This window comes from Symsagittifera roscoffensis, chromosome 5 (genome assembly GCF_963678635.1).
Source record: "Symsagittifera roscoffensis chromosome 5, txSymRosc1.1, whole genome shotgun sequence".
In the NCBI taxonomy this organism is placed as follows: Eukaryota; Metazoa; Xenacoelomorpha; order Acoela; family Convolutidae; genus Symsagittifera; species Symsagittifera roscoffensis.
In genome coordinates, this window is record NC_087066.1 from 61,494,054 (window position 1) to 61,510,299 (window position 16,246).

The 16,246-nt window shown below is 35.1% G+C and overlaps 1 protein-coding gene across 1 annotated transcript in view; it reads right to left on the reverse strand.

Annotated features, from left to right (window-relative positions):
• The window catches only part of LOC134846556 (kallikrein 1-related peptidase-like b4), a 53,480-nt gene that overhangs the window by 7,825 nt on the left and 29,409 nt on the right, over window positions 1-16,246 (reverse strand). The window lies entirely within an intron of this gene.

Sequence of the window (16,246 nt, forward strand, 5' to 3'; positions counted from 1 at the left end):
CTTCACTTTACCTTACTTCACTTTGCTTTCCTTTAATTCAATTTACTTAACTTAATTAACTTTACTTCATTTTTTAAGTTTTTTTCAATTAAATCCTTACTCACTTTTTTCTTAACTTCTGTACTCGACTGGATGTACTTAAGCTTTTTTTCTTTACCTTTTCACATTCACTTACTCCTACTTACTTACCTAACTTTACTTTGAATAACTTCCCTTTATTTTTTCTACCTAACTTAACTTAACTTCACTGAAATCTTTATGCCTATACCTACTTAGTTACCTGCTAATTCATTTAGTGCCTCACTTAGATAATCGTATAGATACTTTCTTACATACTTCCTGACATACCTATTTAAAGTCTACACCCAATTTTTTCAAATTTCCAAGTATACAATTCCATTGATCGATTAGCTGGTGAAAGTGTTATTGTTTATAGTAACAAAAAGATAACTCAATTCCTGTAAAGCACCTGAACCCAAAGTACGGTAGTAGTGATAGGTACTTTGAAAACTCAGAGACAAAACTCATTTTTTTTATGAATAGCCATATCTATGTGTAATGACATCTTTAATTCAGAAGAAAAAAATTGAAACTTTGAATGATGGGTTGGTTGGAAAGATGTACGGAGGGTTGGCTAGATCTATCAACGGATCGACGGTTGTGTGAATGAACAGTTTGATGAATGGCTGGATAGAACAAAGTCTGATTGGATGAATGGATGGCTGAAAGTATGAACACTTGAATGAACGGTTAGATGAATAGATGGCTAGATAGCCGGAAGGCAGGATCGATCAGACTGATGGATAGCTGGTTGGTTACAGGGGTGTTGGTTTCATATACGCATGGAAAATTGATGAATGAAGTATGGCTTGATGGATGTATGGTTTCATGAGGGATGGATGGCCTTAAAATGGATGGATGGATGGATGACTTGATGAACGGATGGCTTGATACAGGGATTTTTTGATGGATAGAGGGTTGCCTAGATAAATGAATGAATCGATAGTTCGAAGGATGGCCGAATTTCTGGGCTGATCGGAGACTGATAGAAGAATGATTAAAAGGATGTTTGGGCGGATAATTTGCTGGATAGACAATGGTCGGCTAAATGATGCACATCTAGATGGATTGATAGCAGGATGAATGACTGCTTGGCTGAAGAGCTTGACAAAGAACTGAATGGATAGTTGGCTTGGAGGATAGATGGCAAGATGAATGGTTGGCATAGTTGAACCATGCGAGGATGAATAGCTAAATATTTAGCGGGAAGGACTGGTGACTAGACTTTTATGTAACTGAAAGAATAATAAATGGCCGGATGGATTGGCGACGGGATTTCTAGGTGTCTGAAAGGATGGGTAGCTTGGTGGACGAGAAAGTGACTGATGGCTGGACCTCTGGTTAGATAGCTAGACCGGTCAATTTTTTGGTGAACGGATAGCCGGGAGTAACAGGTTAGATGGATGGATTGCTGATTGCATGGTTGGATGGTTGATTAGACGTAAACTTTTTGAATAAAAGAATAGATGGGTGGCTGGCTTTTTATTCAGACTGGATAGATAGCTTTGTGAATGGATGGATGAAAGGATGTTTGGGTGACTAGATTGCTGCTGTATAAATGGTTAGAACGATTAATGGATAAGTAAATGGCCCGTCGGAAGACGCGATGGTTGGTTGACTGGTTGCATAGTTTCTTGATGGATAGATGACTGGTTGAATGGTTGCTTGAAAGGTTAAATAGGTTAACGATTTACTAATGGCGAATGGCTTGATAGACGTAACATAGGTGGCCAGATATCTTGATCTAGGGCTGGATCTATAACCTTTGTACTACATCACTCTATGCTGCCCTGTTTTCTTTAATCATTACTGTATACGGATAGCTAAACATGCAAACAAATCCTAAGGCCGTTTTTCTTTTAAAAGTTTTCAAATATGTGTTACAAGTAATAAAATGAAGCAAAAAACACTCATTATCAAGCAAGCAAAAAACACATAAAAAACTTCACGAATTTTTCAAAAACAATCGAAATTCTGATTAAAGTTAGTTGTTCAGCTTTTTTAAAAAGATATTTGGTAGCATGTGTTGTTGTAGTAACACGTCTATTTCTCATAGGATAAAAACTGGTTTTGTTTTAAAGGCCAGAAAATTAATCATATGCATTAAGTAAAACAAGCAGACTAAATTTAAAAAACTTCAATCTGAAAATTTGGAAAAATGTCTGTGATTTTACTTTTAAGGAGTAATTTTTTTATTTTTTTGATGAACTACAGTTTACCACTGTTATATCAAATGAGTCTCCAGAGTCTGAAAGTTTAATGATTAGGCTTTAAAAAACTCATTCGTTTCAAATCCGAACTGAATTATTTGACATTTGAGAGGTAATGAAGAGCAATAACAAGGTTATTAGGGGTAAAATTATTGATAATTTTTTTCGTAAAATTGAGCGTTGTTACCTTATGCAATTAAGACGCTCTCTGAGTTTTTAGATATAAAACAATAACTGAACCGAAATCTTGAATACTCTTTTTACCGAGTGTAATTTGACCAGAGTAAATTGATTTGAGTGTTTTGGTGTGCAGTCTTCTAATAAAAAACTTTAATCAGTGTCGAGTATCGCAATGAAAAAACCCTTATAGAGTATGTTTATTCAATTTTTTACGAAAAAGCAACAGAAATAAATTTTTAAGGCTGCAGATGTGTTGTTAACAAGCTATCATAATTTTTCAAATCATTTCACACAAAGTCTCACAAAATTCAAAGGCTTGGTTTTTCGGTTATGCGGATAGCGGACAATAGTACGGATATTGGACAATAGCTATCCCGGCGTTGCTTGTCACTACAATCTTCGGGATTGTCTCCCAATTTTATAGTTGGTGTGCTTCAGTTTTTAGTTCAATAAGCACGATATTTGTCTAATGTGTAGTCCTAGAACTGCTATTGTGTGTTAATGCGCTATCCTTGTTGGCCGAAACATTTCCTATAAAGCCCACAAAACACAGAGGCATGGCCGTTTGGTTTAGCAGGCAATAGCTATCCCGGCGTTGCTAGTCGTTACGCTCCTCGGGAGCGCCCATCGCTGGTAGAGTCGGTATGGTTCATCTTTCACTTCTAGAAGCGTGATAACTTTCAAATTTGTAGTCCTAGAAGTGCTATTGTGTGTTATTGCGCTCTGCATGTTTGCCGAAAAACTTCTTATGCAATCTCACAAAACAAAAAGGCATGGCCACTGACTTAACGGGCAACACTTATCCCGGCTTGGCTCGTCGCTGCGCTTCTCGGGAACGCCTCCCGCTTCTATAGTAATTTTGGTTCTGCTAACACCTCAACAAGCGGGATTCTTGTTCAGATAGGGTGATACCAAAGCAAAGCAAAAAAACCTATGCAATGGTTTTCAATTGTGATGGTTAATTTTAAATATTGATAACATGCCTTCCATGAAATGAGACTTTTCTTTTCTTCAAGCATTTTTTTGCCCGTTAATAACTCTCTCAGGACACGTCAGATTTCATGGAAGGCATGTTATCACTTGTTGAAACTAACCATCACAATTAAAAACCATTGCGTAGGTTTTTTTATTTTTTTTTTGCTTTTCGCTACCTGAACAAGAATCACGCTTGTTGAGGTGCAAGCAGAACCAAACTTTCTATAGAGGCGGAAAAAATTCCCGAGAAGCGCACAGATGAGCCAAGCCGGAATGACTTTTCGCCCTCTAATCCAACTGGCCATGCTTCTGTGTTTTGTGAGGTTGTGTATGAGGTTTTTTGGCAAACACGCGGAGCGCATTAACCGACAATAGCAGTTCTAGCACTACATATTTGAAAACTAACACGCTTGTGGAAGTGAAAGATGAACAATACCGACTTTACCAGCGGGAGGCGTTCCCGAGGAGCGTAGCGACGAGCCACGCCATGATAGCTATTGCCCACTAAACCAAACGGCAAGGCCTCTGTGTTTTGTGGGCTTTACATGAAATGCTTCGGCAACACGGATTCCGCATTAACACACAGCAGTGTGTTTATGACCACTCATTTGATAAATATCGTGCATGTTCAACTAAATCTTTGCCACACCGACTATAAAATCGGAAGACGATCCGAAAGATTGTAGCGACAAGCAACGCCGGGATAGCTATTGTCCGCTATCCGCATAACCGAAAAGCGATGCCTTTGTGTTTCGTGAGACTTTGTATGAAATGATTTGATTGCATCTTAACACACATCTGCAGCCTTAACAATTTATTTCTGTTGCTTCTTCGTAAAAAATGAACAAAAATACTCTATAAGGGTTTTTTCATTGCGAAACTCGACACTAACTAAAGTTATTTATTGGAAGACTGCACACCAAAACACTCAAATTTATTTACTAAATCACTCAAATCAATTGACCCAGTAACAAAAAAAAATCAGTTAATTTCAGGTAAAACTTGAATTTGTTCATTCAATTATCTTACAGCAAGCTAGCAATAGGTTGGCGCCAGATAGCACCATAAGCAAAGCAAAGCATAACTACATCAATTGTTTCAAAAAACTTTCAGCAATTTCCTTCTTCAGTCAAAGTTTTCGCTCAAAACAATGAAGTTTTAAGGTTCTAGATCCATTTCACAACTTAAAACAATTTCATCAATCCTTATTGCTTGATTACAAGAAGATTAGAGTTGGTGTCTTGAGTCCGTAATTTTTAAGTTCGTTCGAAACTAATACAACTAGAATTGCATAGCACTTGAACAAAAATCGCTATTATCAAACAGTTGACCTTGCTTCAAACAAAAATCAATCAATTCAAGTTAGTACGTTGTTGAAGTTACGAAATGATAAAGCTTGTTTCATATTGTTTAATTGACACTGTAAAAAGAGTAAGTTTTCTTTGTTTTCAGCGAAAAAAAAACGGATAAAACAAGAAAAAAAAATATCCAAGATTTCGGTTCAATTAATTGTTTTATATCTAAAAACTCAGTGAGCGTCTTAATTGCATAAAGTAAAAAAGCCCAACTTTAAAGAAACAAATTATCGATAATTTTAGCCCTAATAAACTTGTTATTGCTCTTCATTACCTCCCAATTGTAAAATTATTGAGTTCAAGTTTGAAACGAATGATTTTTTTAAAACTTGAACTTTCAGACTCTGGAGACTCATTTGATAGAACAGTGGTAAACTGTATAGTTTATCTGAAAAATAAAAGGTTACTTCTGAAAACTGAAATCACAGACTTTTTAACAAATATTGAGGATGAATTTTTTAAGATTTTGTCAGATTGTTTTAGATAATGCATATGATTAAAGTTCTGGCCTTTAAAACAAAACCTATTTTTATCCTATAAGAAATAGGCGGGTTACTGCAACAACACATGCTACCAAATATCTATTGTTAAAAAGCTGAACAACTAACTTCAATCAGAACTTCGTAGTTTTTGAAAGCTTTTAATAGTTTTTTTATCATCACGTAATGTTTGACAAGTGTTTGGAAGTTATATGTGCCATATGTTTTTGGTTGCTTGATAATAGGTGTTTTTGTTGCTTTATTTAAGTGCGTGTAACATTTATTTGCCATCTTTTTAAAGTAAAATTGACCTTAAAATATGTTTGCATGTTTAGCTATATCATATACACTAATGACTAAAGAGAACAGGGCAGCATAGAGTAGTGTAGTATAAAGGTTATACATCCAGTCCTAGATCCAGCTATCTGGCCACCTATCCCTATGTTTATCAAGCCATTCGCCATTAGTAAAAACGTCCATCTATTTAACCTTTCAAGAAACCGTTCAACCAGTCATCTATCGATCAAGCAACTATGCAACCAGTCAACCAACCATCGTGTCTTCCGACGGGCCATTTGTTTATTCACTGATCGTCAAACCAATTAAACAGCAGCAATCTTTGTACTCATCGTCCATCCTTTCAGCCACCCAATTAGCTTATCATCCATCCATCCACAAAACTATCTATCCAATCAGTCATCCATCCAAGCGGCATCAACCTATCCGTCTATCTAACTTTCCAGCCAGCTATACATTCATTCATCCAACGAGCCATTACGTTATCCATTGGTTCGTCCAAGCAACCATAAAGTAGCAATCTATGTACTCATCGTCCTACCTTTCAGTCACCCAAACATCCTATCATCCATCCATTCACAAAGCTATCTATCCAATCAGCCATCCATCCAACCGGCATCAGTCTATCCATCTATCTAACTACCAAGTCACCCATACATTCATTCATCCGACGAGCCATCATTTCATCCCCTGATACATCTAACCTTCCATACAGCGGCAATTTATAAACTCATTGTCCATCCTTTCGCCCACCCGAATATTTTATCATCCATTCATCCACAAAATTTTATATCCAATCAGTCATTCATCCAAGTGGCATTAATCTTTCCATCCATTTGATTAACCAGCCAGCCACCCATCTATTCATTCATCCAAAAAAAATCGTCTAATCGACCATCCATCCATGCAATCTGCAATCCATCCATCTAACCTGTTACTCTCGGCTATCCATTCACCAAAAAATTGATCGGTCTTGCTATCCAACCAGACGCCCGGCCATCAGTCACTTTCTAGTCCACCAAGCTACCCATCCATCCAGCCAATTGTTATTCACTCAGACACATACAAGTCTAGTCACCAGTCCTTCCAGCTAAATATTTAGCTATTCATCCACGCATGGTTCAAGCCTGCCAACCATCCATCTTGCCATCCATCCTCCAAGGCAACTATCCATTCAGTCCTTTGTCAAGCTCTTCAGCCAAGCATTCATCCATCCTGCCATCCATCCATCTAGCTGTGCATCACTTAGCCGACCCTTGTCTATCCAGCCACTTATCCGTCCAAACATCATTTTAATCATTCTTCTATCAGTCTCCGATCAGCCCAGAACAGAAATTCAGCCATCCTTCCAACCATCGACTCATTCATTTATCTAGCCAACCCTCTATCCATCAAACAATTCATGCATCAAGTCATCCATTCATCAAGCCATCCATCCATCCATCCATCCATTCACCCACCATACATCCATCAAGCCATACTTCATTCATCAATTCTCCATGCGTATATGAAGCCAATACCCGTCTAACCAACCAGCTATCCATCAGTCTGATCGATCCCGCCTTCCGGCTATCTAGCCATCCTGCCTTCCTTTGGCCTAATCTTTGAGTTTTTACTATAAACAATAACACTTTCACCAGCTAATTGATCAATGGGATTGTGTATTTGGAAGTTTGAAAAAGTATGTGTAGATTTTTATATAGGTCTTTCAGCAAGTTTGTAAGAAAGTATTCAAATGATTATCTATGTAAGGCAGTAAATGATTTAGCAAGTAAATAAGTAGATATAGGCATATAGATTTAAGTAAAGTTAAATAAAGTTAGGAAAAAAGAAAAGGGAATTAGTTTAAAGTAAAATTAGGTAAGTAACTAGGAGTATGTAAATGTGAAAAGGTAAAGAAAGGAAACTTAAGTACATCCAGTCAGGTATAGACGTAAAGAAAAAAGTTAGTAAGGACTTAATTGAAAAGAAATTAAAGAATGAAATAATGTTAAGTAAGTTAAGTAAACTAAAATAAAATAAAGTAGTACCATGCTGAAGTCAGGCAAAGTGAAGACAAAATAAAATAAAAGTAAGGTAAAGTAAAGTAAATAAGTTTAATATGAGTTCAGGTAAATACAGTAAAATCAAATTAGGTAAAGTAAACTAAGACTAGGTAAAGTAAAGCAAAGCAAAATAAACTAAAGGAAGAAACAAAGTGTAGTTATGTTAGTATAAGACTAACACTAAACAAAGTTGAAGTGAAGTAAAGTAAAGAAGTTCAGTAAAATATCCTAAACTTAATTAGATTGATGTAAAATTGAAGTAAAACTGGAAAGTAAGTAACTAGGCAGAAAGTAAAAAATTCAGTAGTTTGTAAGAAACGAAAACAATTAATTAAGTTAGAAAGTAAGTAGGTAAGGCAGTAGGTCGGTAAGAAAGCAAGTAAGTAAGTGAATAAGTAATTAAAGTACTAATCAAGTAAGCCAGTAGTATGTAAGTGAGTAAGTAAAAAGTAAGAAAGTTTGTAAGTAAAAAAGTAAGTAAGTAGGTAAGTAATTAGGCAAGTGAGCGAGTAAACGAAATTAAAGAAAAGTAAGTCAAAGTTAAGTAATCTTAGATAAAATGCTGCTAAAAAAAGAAAAGGTTAAGTAAAAAAAGTAAAACAAAAAAACTAAACTAAAAAAGAAGTAAACTAAATAAAAGAGTAAAATGGACATAATTGTATGACTGTGTGTAAGAAAAGTGTAAGTAAGTATGGGAGTAAGTAAGGAGGTCAGTAAGCATGCAAGTAAGTAAGTGAGCAAAAAGTAAAATGGTAAGCAAAAAAAAATAAGTAGGTAAATCATAAAGGAGGTAGTTAAGTAGATTTGTAAGTAAGTAAGTCAGTAAGTAAGGATGTAAGGAAGCAAGTAAAAAAAGTAAGTAAGCAAGTATTTAGGTAAGTAAAAAGTAAGTTAGTTAGTAAGTAAGTGAGTAAGTGAAAAAGAGGAAAGTAAGTTTTCATACCAATTGAGCCGCCATAAGGTCTCAACTTAATTGAAACGTCGCAAATAAGGTTATTAGAACTAACAAAGAATGAAAAAGCTAGAAAAAATTTCTTTGGTTAGAACTGTCATAATTTTTTGTCTTAAGGACGTATACATTTCCTGAATTATTTCTAAATGATTTGGAGTAACTCGGTGCTCCCGATTTCAATGTTTTTTTTTCAATGCCTCTCTAAATGTGGAGATAAAAGATACCTAGCAGATACTTTTAGAATTGTCTAGTCTGTTTCTGGCGGTAAATAACAAAATGAACTACCGTAAACACTTTTGTTTTCTAAAAATGCACCAAGTTTTTGCAAAAAGCTCGGTGCATTGTTTCATATTCCTTTCCCCTTTTCCTTTTTCCACTCGTCCTTTCCCGATTGAAACTTTTTCCCCTCTAGATATACAGCATACTGTTTCTCCCCAGCTTGGAATTTTAGATTTTTTTAGTATTTTTGGAAACCCTGTAATTTTTATAACTTGATTATCAATATCTTAAAAACACCAAGTTCCCCCTAATTTCATTTTTCTCATTTCAAACTGTGACAAATTAATCGTTTGCTATAACTTGCCCAGAAAAGGCCGCCGCCATTAGAGAGTGTTTTCATTTTTCTGCCCTTTTATCATAAAATATAGCAAAAGTTGGGGAAATAGTTTACTGCCGCCAACAGTTATGCTACGTAGACAAAATCGCCGGCGAATTTTTATTATATACCATAAAATTCATTTCCGTGTTCACTAACAAATTTCAACAAGGTCGAAAATTCATTTGGCCGAAACAAATATAAAAATTAAATTGATTCATATAATTAACCAGGACCAATAATTAGGATTCCAAATAATGGAATTAGAAAGAATCATGTATCGTGTCAATTGTTGATAAGCTAAGCTTAGCAAAATCCTAAGTTGGGGGTCTTCTGCTTTTTGGGTGGAAATTTTCTTTCGTTTACAAAATCCTAGGATGAAGGTCCTTAAAATATTTAAGGACACCTTTCCTAAGATTTTGATTTACGTGAGGACCCCCCTTAGATTACGGGACACGATACAATACTACTTGCCGCTTTTTTAAATATGTCAAATTTCTTTCAGTATTGAAATTAAAAACTTTTAAAAATTTTTTTATCATCACGTAATGTTTGACAAGTGTTTGGAAGTTATAGTTGCTATATGTTTTTCGGTTGCCTGATATTAAGTGTTTTTGTTGCTTTATCTAAGTGCCTGTAACATTTATTTGCCATCTTTTAAAAGTAAAATTGACCTTAGAATATGTTTGCATGTTTAGCTATATCATATACACTAATGACTAAAGAGAACAGGGCAGCATAGAGTAGTGTAGTATAAAGGTTATACATCCAGTCCTAGATCCAGCTATCTGGCCACCTATCCCTATGTTTATCAAGCCATTCGCCATTAGTAAAAACGTCCATCTATTTAACCTTTCAAGCAACCATTCGACCAGTCATCTATCCATCAAGCAACTATGCAACCAGTCAACCAACCATCGTGTCTTCCGACGGGCCATTTGTTTATTCACTGATCCGTCAAACCAATTATACAGCAGCAATCTTTGTACTAATCGTCCATCCTTTCAGCCACCCAATTAGCTTATCATCCATCCATCCTCAAAACTATCTATCCAATCAGTTATCCATCCAAGCGGCATCAACCTATCCGTCTATTTAACTTTCCAGCCAGCTATACATTCTTTCATCCAACGAGCCATTACGTTATCCATTGATTCATCCAAGCAACCATACAGTAGCAATCTATGTACTCATCGTCCTACCTTTCAGTCACCCAAACATCCTATCATCCATCCATTCACAAAGCTATCTATCCAATCAGCCATCCATCCAACCGGCATCAGTCTATCCATCTATCTAACTACCAAGTCACCCATACATTCATTCATCCGACGAGCCATCATTTCATCCACTGATACATCTAACCATCCATACATCGGCAATTAATAAACTCCTTGTCCATCCTTTCGGCCACCCAAATATCTTATCATCCATTCATCCATAAAATTTTCTATCCAATCAGTCATTCATCCAAGTGGCATTAATCTTTCCATCCATTTGAATAACCAGCCAGCCACCCATCTGTTCATTCATCCGAAAAAAATCGTCTAATCAACCATCCATCCATGCAATCTGCAATCCATCCATCTAATCTGTTACTCTCGGCTATCCGTTCACCAAAAAATTGATCGGTCTAGCTATCCAACCAGACGCTCGGCCATCAGTCACTTTCTCTTCCACCAAGCTACTCATCCATTCAGACACCTAGAAATCCCGTCGCCAATCCATCCGGCCATTTATTATTCACTCAGACACATACAAGTCTAGTCACCAGTCCTTCCAGCTAAGTATTGAGCTATTCATCCACGCATGGTTCAACCCTGCCAACCATCCATCTTGCCATCCATCCTCCAAGCCAACTATCCGTTCAGTCCATTGTCAAGCTCTTCAGCCAAGCATTCATCCATCCCGCCATCCATCCATCTAGCCGTGCATCACTTAGCCGACCCTTCTCTATCCAGCCACTTATCCGTCCAAACATCATTTTAACCATTCTTCTATCAGTCTCTCATCAGCCCAGAACAGAAAATCAGCCATCCTTCCAACCATCGATTCATTCATTTATCTAGCCACCCTCTATCCATCAAACAATCCATGCATCAAGTCATCTATTCATCAAGCCATCCATCCATCCATCCATTCATCCATCCACCATACATCCATCAAGCCATACTTCATTCATCAATTCTCCATGCGTATATGAAGCCAATACCCGTCTTACCAACCAGCTATCCATCAGGCTGATCGATCCCGCCTTCCGGCTATCTAGCCATCCTGCCTTCCTTTGGCCTAATGTTTGATTTTTTACAATAAACAATAACACTTTCACCAGCTAATTGATCAATGGGATTGTGTATTTGGAAATTTGAAAAGTATGTGTGTAGATATTTATGTCAGCAAGTTTGTAAGAAAGTATTCAAATGATTATCTATATAAGGCAGTAAATGATTCAGCAGGTAAAAAAGTAGATATAGGCATATAGATTTTAGTGAAGTTAAATAAACTTAGGTAGAAAGAAAAGGTGAGTAGTTTAAAGTAAAATTAGGTAAGTAACTAGGAGTATGTAAATGTGAAAAATTAAAGAAACGAAGTTTAAGTACATCCAGTCAAGTATAGACGTAACGAAAAAATAAGTAAGGACTTAATTGAAAAGAAATTAAAGAATGAAGTAATGTCAAGTAAGTTAAGTAAACTAAAATAAAATAAAGTAGTACAATGCTGAAGTCAGGCAAAGTGAAGATAAAGTAAAATAAAATTAAGGTAAAGTAAAGTAAGTAAGTTTGTTGTGAGTTCAGGTAATTACAGTAAAATCAATTTAGGTAAAGTAAACTAAGACTAAGTAAAGTAAAGTAAAGCAAAGCAAAATAAAGTAAAGGAAGAAATAAAAGTGTAGTTATGTAAGTATAAGACTAACACTAAACAAAGTTGAAGTGAAGTTAAGTAAAGAAGTTCAGTAAAATATCCTAAACTTAATTAGGTTGATGTAAAAGTGAAGTAAAACTGGAAAGTAAGTAACTAGGCAGAAAGTAAAAAATTCAGTAAGTTTGTAAGAAACGAAAACAAGTAATTAAGTTAGAAAGTAAGTAGGTAAAGCAGTAGGTCGGTAAGTAAGAAAGTAAAGAAGTGAATAAGTAATTAAAGTACTAATCAAGTAAGTCAGTAGTATGTAAGTGAGTAAGTAGAAAGTAAGTAAGTTTGTAAGTAAAAAAGTAAGTAAGTAGGTAAGTAATTAAGCTTTTGAGTGAGTAAACGAAATTAAAGAAAAGTAAATCAAAATTAAGTAATCTTAGATAAAAGGCTGGTAAAAAAATAAAAGGTTAAGTGAAAAAAGTAAAACAAAAAAACTAAACTAAAAAAGAAGTAAACTAAATAAAAGAGTAAAATGGACATAATTGTATGACTGTGTGTAAGAAAAGTGTAAGTAAGTATGGGAGTAAGTAAGGAAATCAGTAAGCAAGCAAGTAAGTAAGTGAGCAAAAAGTAAGATGTTAAGCAAAAAAAAAATAAGTAGGCAAATAATAAAGGAGGTAGTTAAGTAGATTTGTAAGTAAGTAAGTCAGTAAGTAAGGATGTAAGGAAGCAAGTAAAAAATTTAAGTAAGCAAGTTTTTAGGTAAGTAAAAAGTAAGTTAGTAAGTAAGTAAGTGAGTAAGTGAAAAAGAGGAAAGTAAGTTTTCATACTAATTGAGCCGCCATAAGGTCTCAACTTAATTGAAACGTCGCAATTAAGGTTATTAGAACTAGTTATTAGAACTAACAAAGAATGAAAAAAGCTAGAAAAAGTTTCTTTGGTTAGAACTGTCATAATTTTTTGTTTTAAGGACGTATACATTTTCTGAATTATTTCTAAATGATTTGGAGTAACTCAGTGTTCCCGATTTCAATGTTTTTTTTTCAACGCCTCTCCAAACTTCTAAATGTGGAGATAAAAGATACCTAGCAGATACTTCTAGAATTGTCTAGTTTGTTTCTGGCGGTAAATAACAAAATGAACTACCGTAAACACTTTTTTTTCCAGAAATGCACCAACTTTTTGCAAAAAGCTCGGTGCATTGTTTCATACTCCTTTCCCCTTTTCCTTTTTCCACTCGTCCTTTACCCATTGAAACTTTTTCCCCTCTAGAGAAACAGCATACTGTTCCTCCCCAGCTTGGAACTTAGATTTTTAAAGTATTTTTGGAAACACTCTAATTTTTATAACTTGATAATCAATATGTTAAAAACACCAAGTTCCCCCTAATTTCCTTTTTCTCATTTCAAACTGTGACAAATTTATCGTTTGCTATAACTTGCCCAGAAAAGGCCGCCGCCATTAGAGAGTGTTTTCATTTTACTGCCCTTTTATCATAAAATATAGCAAAAGTTGGGGAAATAGTTTACTGCCGCCAACAGTTATGCTACGTTGACAAAATCGCCGGCGAATTTTTATTATATACCATAAAAGTCAACTCCCTGTTCACTAACAAATTTCAACAAGGTTGAAAATTCATTTGGCCGAAACAAAAATCAAAATTAATATGATTCATATAATTAACCAGGACCAATAATTAGGATTCCAAAAAATCGATTTAGAAAGAATCATGTATCGTGTCATTTGTTGATACGCTAAGCTTAGCAATATCCTAAGTTGGGGGTCTTCTGCTTTTTGGGTGGAAATTTTCTTTCGTTTACAAAATCCTAGGATGAAGGTCCTTAAAAAATCTAAGGACCCCTTTCCTAAGATTTTGCTTTACGTGAGGACCCCCCTTAGAATACGGGACACGATACAATACTACTTGCCGCTTTTTTAAATATGTAAAATTTCATTCAGTGTTGAATTTTCATAAAAAACTTTGGCTTCATCGCCCATTCACAGAATTTTTGTTTAAAACTCAATTCGATTCCTTCACATTTTCTGTGGTTCGAATCAGCGGATTTGGGTGGGGGGGGGGGGGGGGGGGTGGCAGGCTTGCCGGACGTTTACCCTACTCAGGATTTCAACCCCCTGCCGACCCAAATGGTACCCCTTTTGTACTAATTTGAGATATCCATTTTTGGTGACAGAATATATACTATTTTTGAGGGGGAGCGCGCCCCGAAAAAACGCAATTTTTTGGTCAAATTTTTTCAAAAAATTACCCGAAACGGCTTTTTTACCTGTTATTTTTTCAAAAACTTGCCTGCGGCGCTCAGAAAATCAATTTGGTCGAACTAAAAAAAAGGTCGACAAGTTTTCCGATTTTTTTGTTCAAAATCTGCCCCTCCTCCTCGAGAAAAGACTAGACCCGCCCCCTGGTTTCAAATATTTTTCCTAAATTTTGTAAAACAAATGGCGGATAAAATTTGAAAATTACTGTTTAAATGTGTAAAAAAATTGATTTCTAAATAATTTATTTTCCTGCTGCTATTTTTTTCCATGCTAAAAACGTTAAATTTTTCAGAAATAATCTGGGATCGTTTATATGTTTACCTGTTTCGCTCACTTTTCAGTTTCAGAAAAATTAACTGGAAGTTTACTGCTATCTTTTCGTTGATGTCAGTTCTAAATCAAATTTACCTCTGAAAAACATGCAGATTTTTTGTTACTATTGCTATCTTTGTTGCTGTCTGTTTAAACTCTGAAAACGAAATCTGAACCAAGAATTCAGCTTGACCACCTCTTGAAAAATATTTTTTAGTTTTAACGACGCAGTTTTTTTAGTATACTCACGAGTGATAATACCTGTTCCGACTTTCTACTCGTGGTGCTTTTTTCTCAATTTCTCAATTTTTAACTATCCGTTTTGGGTGGAATTTTGCTATCTTTCGAAGACTTTTGATGCCTCGAGCTGAAATTCAATTTGCTTAACCTGTCATCAGTGTTCTCGAAGTTATGAAAGTCTGAAAAACGCATATTTCGTCAATTGGGATAACATTTGTGCGAGCTAATTCGTCCTACTAACGCATGAGAAATGAATTCATCTGGCTCAAAAACTGTTCCATGCTAGTTTTTATTTTTAATACGCTTCTATTTGCTGAGTATATCTTTGAACTTTATGTACCGTGCTGGTTCTCAGCATTGTAATTTTCATTTTTTTTCTAAATGTTTTGCTTGACATTCAGTTTGATTTGAAATTTCAGATCTCTTCAACTATATCCCCTCTCGGGTACCTTATAATGAATCTTTTTTTTGCGAAATTCTTGAAAATTTTGAGTGAAAATTAATTGTTTCCAGCTGATTTTGGAAAAATGTCTTCGCGTGATGAAAATGTTTTCGTTCACAAATTTAAGAACGATTTATTTCAAAAACTTTTTCAATAGTGGTAAAGATAGCTTATTCGTATCGGAAAATACACTAGTTTTATCTGTAATTATAAAAGTGCAAATTTCCTTACGTTTTGTTTTTAAATTATTATCATTTTCTCCCACAGACTCTCTAAGAATTTTTCCCCTTCCTTGAAAAATTAATATAACTCGCAAGATATAATGCGAAGAAGCAAAATTCAAATTTTGTAGATTTTTTTGATTTTTCTAATCACGATAAGAGTTTTCAAATGTGACCAGAGACTCATTTTGAGCTTAGAGAAACAAGAATCTAAACAACATTTAAAAAACGTCTATTCTCTACTAAAAATTGTCTTTCTTCTATTCTCTCTGCTGTCAAATTAAGTTATTATTGATACTAATTGTGTCAGACCTAATTTGATTTTGGAGAAATAAATTTTCTTTCAGGCGGGGGAAAAGGAAAAAGAGCCTAAATATCTTGACATTTTTGTTTTAAAAAATGTACAAAATTTGAGTGCTTTCGAAACACTTCTCGAGTACGGTCGAATTGTAGGTCGAACATAGTTTAAACTTTTTGAATCCACTCATTTGCAATATTTTCAGGTAGCAGGCGTTGCAATCAAAAAACAATCCTTATCGTACTTAATTGCTTTTAAAAGATAAAAGCATAGAATAAATTAAGAAAGGATAATCAGTTGCTTTGGAAATAGCGCCAAAATTTCCGCAGATTTTTCACAGAAAAAAGAGTTTTCACATCCAGAGTTTGCTCTTATTTTTCAAAGTGAAGTGATTGAAACGCAGATTGAAGAATGCTTTTGATTTACGTCAATTAAATAATTATATGTTAATAGAAAGT